This window comes from Talpa europaea (assembly GCF_964194135.1).
Source record: "Talpa europaea genome assembly, chromosome: 14".
Lineage (NCBI taxonomy): Eukaryota > Metazoa > Chordata > Mammalia > Eulipotyphla > Talpidae > Talpa > Talpa europaea.
The window spans coordinates 24,594,693-24,601,793 of record NC_140082.1 but is presented as its reverse complement, the minus strand read 5'-3'; positions in this window follow the sequence as shown (position 1 = coordinate 24,601,793).

Below are 7,101 nucleotides of genomic sequence, written 5' to 3'. Positions count from 1 at the left end.
AGCTTTCTGTTTTGTATTCTTTTGAAAATTTCAGAGTTCATTGGTGTTGTTATTTTATTGGTTTTTACCATTCTCTTAGATTTACTTAAAAACTGATATGGTAGTACCAGATTTATCTGATTAAAATTGTAGTACAATCCAGTCAAATGTAAAAAACCACTGCATTGTATATAAAAACAGAACAAACAAAACTTCCTCTAAATTATTTTCAGTTTTAAAGAGACAAATGATGCATGGTAAGCCATATATTTAGCCCATATACTTAGGAATATTTGGAGATTTATTTGCTCATCATCACTAGCATCCACTTTTAATGAAGCAGAAGACACAAAACACAAATTAGTTATAAAAATAATTTATTTGTTTAGAGAAGGATAATGACTTTGTTGTCGTTTAGGTTTGCAGGAATAACAGAGACTAGTGGCATAAATCATTTTTTCCCATTTTCTGCCTCTATGTTCAGCTTAGGTTATCTTAAATCAGTCAACACAGAAGTTCAGGGATGCCTTCATATTTTATAGCTGCCAAAATGGCTAGAAAAGAAAATTTCATAAATTTAAAATGTAGTGTCTTTTTCTTTTACTTTCTGAAAATTTAATGACTATGGTCTGATTATTTCTATCTTTTGACTTCACACTAAAATTTCCAACAGATAAAAAGATCTCTTTCTAAAGTCAGAGGTGGCATCTAGAACTATCAGCATTGCTTTGTCAAGTAGTGAGAAGGTTTGGGAGGAAAAAGATGGGGTGATTGAGTAGGCAGGGCCTCCATTAGAGCTTAGAGGCAGAGGGTTGTTTCCAGGGAAGGTTGGAACCCCAGTCTATATATCAGTGCAAACACCTTCAGCTCAATGGTGGCGTTAGCAAACACTTTTAGAAATGATTAGTGATCTAATTTGAGGTTGTTGTTTATGATCCTAACACACCGTCTATTGCATTTTGACTGAGAGCATAAGTAGTTGTGGTAGACAGGACAATCCAGCAGCTAGGCCAAGCTTCACAGCTATAGCATATCATATAGGCCTCGTTAATCTAATACAAAAACAGTCCATCATTTTCAGGTTAAATATGTGCTGTATGCTTATTACCTATCACTGTTGAGAGGGGAAAAGCCAGCACTATACTTGGCATTTAACAGCTGTTCAATAAATGTAAATTTCCTTCCCTTCTGAGGTCACTAAATTTGTGAATTATGGAGAAAACAAGTCCCATAGGTGGCTTGCAAAAAAACATGAGTTCTGTGATGATGTAAGTGCTGAAAATTACAGAATCAGAGAACCAGGCTCTTTCTTGGAACTTTTAAGCGGCCTATTGTCATGTGAAAGTGTTCAGGGCTGATTACAGGGACAAGATTACACAGAAATATTAGACAATGAGTGGAATTTATCATTTTACCATTCATCTTTTCCCCTTTAAATTCGTTTTCACACAGCCAACAAATAGGGAAGATAGGAATCTTGCTAAGCTGTAAGACCTTGGGCTATGTTCTTCTCTGTTTTCTTATTGATAAAATGGAGATAATGTCTTTCACCTTGTGGGATTAGTATGCTAATATTTATAAAGTACTAACAATAGTGCCTGGCACACAAGAAGCACTGGTAAGTATTACATAACCAATCTAGAGTTGCCCAAACTTTATATGTCCCTGGAACTCCCCTGCCCCACCTAACTCTGCCCGGATCCTCACCTCCCTAACACACATACAAAGTTCATAAGGACACTATTTTTCAAACCATTTTTTGGAAAATCTGCTGTACAGAGTTCATCGAATCTACTCTCTTGACAAGGAATTAAAAAAAAAAAAAGGTTTAAACAATAATTATAAAAACCTCAGAAAACAAATTTCCAGAATATGCCAAATGAAGAGTTCCTATTTAGAAAGTGCATGTCACAATAATGCGATTTAGCATGTGCTGAGTGCTAGCGAGTACCAGACACTTGTGAAGCCTGTTCAAATGCTATTTCTAAATCTCAGGAACGATCTGGAGAAGCAAATATGATTCACCCACATTGTAGAGATACTGGTGTTTAGAAAGTCAAGTTTCTAAATTTTTTGCATGAGATCATCCAACTAGCCACCAGTGGAGACAAGAAATATATATAAAACAATTTAGAGCTCAGAAGGACTTACAACCGTGACTTTTAGGTCTCTTCAACATGCAAATTTCTTTTTTCCTCACTCAACCCCCTCAGGAAACTCAAGGACCCAAAAATTGTCTGCCATGGGGTTGGATTTTATCTCTGAGCAAACAATATACAGTAGCTATTGTCATCCCACTTATAGATAAAATTCTGAAATATTAGAGAAAAAGTGGGATTTATCATTTTACTTTTTATCCTTTCCTTTTAAAATTTTGATACTTTCACATACCTAGTAAATATAAAGGATAGAGGGCCCAAACATTCATGTTCTCTGTTCCAGGAAACAGATTTTTCTATAGCATCTTATTGCTATAGATGCTATCTTATTGCTTCCAGAACTTTATGAATTTCACAGAAATCTGAAATCTGTCTTTGTTGTTCTTTTCAAATGCTGACATTTAACAAATATCACTGGTCAGTTTGCTTTGTTTTTGTACTAACGCAGAAATGTGTTGCAGAGTTCTCAAACACTGGCAGCGTGTGCCTGTCTTGTCTCTGTGTGGCTGGCCACACAACAGCACCCACACCAGCAGGTGGCGAGATGGGGTGACCCCAGTTCCAGAGATCACTTCTCTTGCTCCACTTTTGCATAATCTGGGCACCACGACATTCAAGAACTATTCTCAAATGGGCCTTCAAAGGAATAAAGTAGATTTTAAGCTCTTATTGTTGCAAACCAATCTAGTACAATGACTTAAATTAATGAAATGCAATTCAACTCAGACCATTTTCTCTTTTGCATGGCAAATACAACAGATGGGTTGATTTTTTAAATTTATTTTTATTTTTATTTTTTAAGCAAACAGGACGTTGTTCTCAGATCCGCAGAGGAAAATGTACCTTCTAAAAGAAATCTGTAATACATACTTACATATCAAAATACACAATCAGGGCCTCCCTGGTGGCATAGAAGGTTGAGTGCCGCACTGTGGGGCAGTCCGCGACTTCCACAGCACCAGTTCAAGTCCCGGCCAGCCAGGGTGAATCCCACATGGTGAGACAGACCTCTCCTGTCTCGCCCGCTGCTCCCCTCAGCAGTACCCTCAGTCCATCTGCCTGTTCTGCTCCCCATTCTGTCTCTGGTGAATCCTCTCACCCTCCCATGACTCTGGCCTGTACCCCGGCTCTTGCATAAATAAAATTAGGGCCTCCCTGGTGGCGCAGCGGTTGAGCCATGGATTGCGAAGCTGCCTGCAGCCTCTGCAGTGATGGTTTGATCCCCGGCTGCTCCCCGGCCACCGGAGGAGGGTCCCACATGGCGCGCAGACCTCTCCTGCCACCCGCTGCTCCCCTCAGCAGTGTACTTCGGTCCTTCTGCCTGCTCTGCTCCCCAATCTGGTTCTGGTGAATTCTCTCACCCTCCCGCGCTTCTGACTGTACCCAGTGCTTGTATAATAAATGAATAAATCTTTAAAAATAAATAAATAAATACACAATCAAGTTTTTAATTTCCAACCTGATGAGAATAAACAAACCCATCTTGCCTGCATTTTCTCAATGTAAACGTCATTATGGATGATAAATCTGAGTTGAGCGGTAAAGAGGAAAAAAGATTATATACTTAAAGGGGGAAAGACACCTCAGTATGGAACCAGGCTCAACTCCAAATACAGCAGGGGCAGGTAGGAATTTATGTCTAAGGAGCAGAGTGGGGAGACAGTGCACAAAAGATATCTAAGACGAAACATGAGAAGTAAGGAGTTGCTTCTTCCAAACCAAACTGACAGGATCTTTGCTGAAGACAGCAAAGATGACAGAAATAACAGATAAGTGAATAAAGAAGATGTGATATAAATGGAATACTACTCAGTTGTTAAAAAAATGGAAACTTGCCATGCAACAACTTGGATGGAACTGGAGGGGCTTGTGTCATAAAATCAGTCAAAAGGAACAACAAATACCAGACTATTTCAATCATGTATAAAATATAAAGAAATAAAATGAAGCAACAAAGACAAAACAAAACAAATCCTGGAAATCTGACTGCAGAACTGAGGCTACCAGAAGGAGAAAATAGGGTATTGAAGCAAATGAGGGAGGGGGCACAATGGACTATGATAAGGGATTACTGGAGCTTTGGTGGGCAGCATGGTGTGATAACACAATTTACAGAGGTGTGAACTTATACCCCTAAAACATATAAAATTTTGTAAGCCAACATTACCTTAATAAACATAGTTTAAGAAAGTGTGTCTGTAGGGAGTAAATAGGTCACTCCATTAGACAGGTCAAAAGATGGACACATCAAAGCCTTAGAGTGTTGTCTGAGTAATGACTATGACAAGGGGGTAAGACCAAGATTAAATAAATATACTGAAGCCAAGTATGAAAAATAATAAAAATGTCACACAAACACAGGCACACGAAAGTATATTCCCACAGCCAATGATCCCTTTCCAATCTGCCAACCAAAGGACAGAAGAGACAAACACTGTAAAGCAAATCATAAATCTGAAAGCTTTGAGATTAAAAGTGACATTCTTTGTATGCTTTGGGAAATAATTTCAAAGCCATCTAGAAATTTTCTCCTCATCTTCTTTCCATTTCAACATGTCCCTTCACTGTCATTCCCCTCATTTCACTACTTCTTCAAGCCTCTCTGCCTGGCTCCTATCTTGAAGATACCCTGGGGGTTTATAATACTGACCCTATGAACTTCATCCTTAACCTCCTCCTCCTAGAGACCCATCCCTCCATCTCTCTGAGGGAAACAATGGTCTCTATCCACTTGTTTTTCTTTCACTGGTTCTACTTCAAGTACTCCCTTTCCACATCTCTTGCTCTCCTACAGACTATTTCTTTTGAAATCTCAACCAGTCTATTTGGCTTGAACCCCTAAAAGAAAAACAATGCTTTACTTTGTATCTGAGCTTACTCTTTTGCCCAGGCTTCAGGCCACCCCTCCACCTGCATCCTTGGAAGATGCCTTTCGTATACCCTTTCCCCAAAGCCATTTTCCTCTCTGCACATCCTGACTCCAGGCAGTGGCACCATATCCACAGCTCATGGATATTCATGTAACTTCTATGGTTCTTGCCTTTGACTCTTATTAATTTGCATTCTTTGAGATATTTTTCTCCCCTATGTTCAACCTATGACAATAATCTCCCAGTTGGCTCCATCGCTATAGCCTTTCCTATTTATTATTCATTGATCTGTGCCAATAACCTCTTTTTAAGTGCAGGAGAGTTAAAGGACACCAAGATATGACATCTGTTCTGAAGAAACATGCAGCCCAGTGCAGGGTAGGGTTATAGGTAAATTTTAAATGTTTTAAACATTTTTTAAAAGGTAGCAATGGTGAAAAAATGTATACTCTCTAGACACCTAAATCATGTTAAACAATCAGGTAGGGTCATCAAGGATGATGAATTTGGCAGGGAGTTTTAAATGACAAATATGAATATAAAAGAAAATGAGAAGAAATGATATATTGAAAACTTAGAAGCTTTGAGGCATCTTTGAGGTTCCTTGTGGCTAGAGTCAAGGGTCCACCCCATAACATGATGGAAGAAGGCACAGAGAGTAGATTTATCTGTTGGAGACCCAAAAGGACTAGTTGACATACACAGAAGACCTTAGGCAAGTGGAATCTAACAAGGAGGCTATAAAACTGTAAAAGGAATGGTGCTTTACCACTATTCAGGGCAGGGAACCATTACTCCTACTGGCCAGCAGGAACAAGGGAAAGGAATGATGATATGGAACTCAGGGTAGTTGAATCTTTATAAGAAAAGATGGAAGATGGAACGCCATCCACATCCAGGCTGGGAAGGAGCCGGAATAAGACGGTGAAAGTGAGGAGTTAATCAATCAGTCCCATCTCACCTCCTACCATCTGGTGCCTGCTAGCACTTCTTGTTAGACATAACCAACAAGAACCTGGAGAGCAAAGTGGTCTGAAATTCAAACAGGGCAGGCTTTTGGCAGACATTGTCCTAAGTAAGAAGGGAAAAGAATAGCTATGAGGTGTGCGGGGGGACAAGCATAGGGTTTCTGGGTAGGGAACACCAAGGTTTACAGCTCTGGCTTGCCTGAGCATTGTGATTTGTAATTACCTCTGCTTAAAAATCTTTATTGGAGCCATTTTTTTTCATGTTTTGACATCTCTTTCCTATTAAGATTAATTGTCAAAACAAACTATGCACACTGCAATAAATTTTACTTCAATACATTTTTTAAATTTAAGAACATGGCTCAAATTTATGAGATAACTCAAAACTAATATACATTCCTTTAGGGACATATCATTTTTGCCAGCAATAGTTTCTAATTTTCCATTCCTTTATTTGACTGAAATAAATTTTATATTTTGGCATATTACAATAAGAATCTGTTCTAAACATTTTCATTTTTTGGCATTTGCCCCATAACATCCACTTTTCTTTATGGCATGAAGCAAGTGAAAGTGGGGTACAAAGTCACACATAAGTGAGAGGAGTTGTCTCATTTGATAAATGGAATTAATGTAAGCAAAATCAATCTATTTGACAAATGGGGATAATTTAACTAGTGTTCTGTGTCTGGTGGATTTCTCTAGTTGGTGAGAACATTAGTATATGCAGGTTTTCTTGCCTCAGTATGCAGAGAAGTATCCAGAAGGTGACATCTGGCTTTTCAGCTAAAATTGCCACAAGATTTCAATGAATAATGAGATAATGCTTTTGTTGAACAAGTTGGCAGATATATTAAAATCAGCATTGTGATATTTTAGGGATTTTTAAGGATAAGAAGAGTGGAGAGAGGATCAGGAGTGGGTCACATACCAAGGGGAGAAGGAGGCCATCAAGTTTCCCAACAACTACCCTAGAAGGTAGAAAAGGATGGAAAATTACCTTGAAAATGAATGAGAAATGATTTACAACCTAGAATTCTATTTCCAGTCAAATAATAAATCAAGTTCAAGTATGAACTAGACATTTTCAGACAAACCAGTTCCCAAAACAATGTATTCCCTATA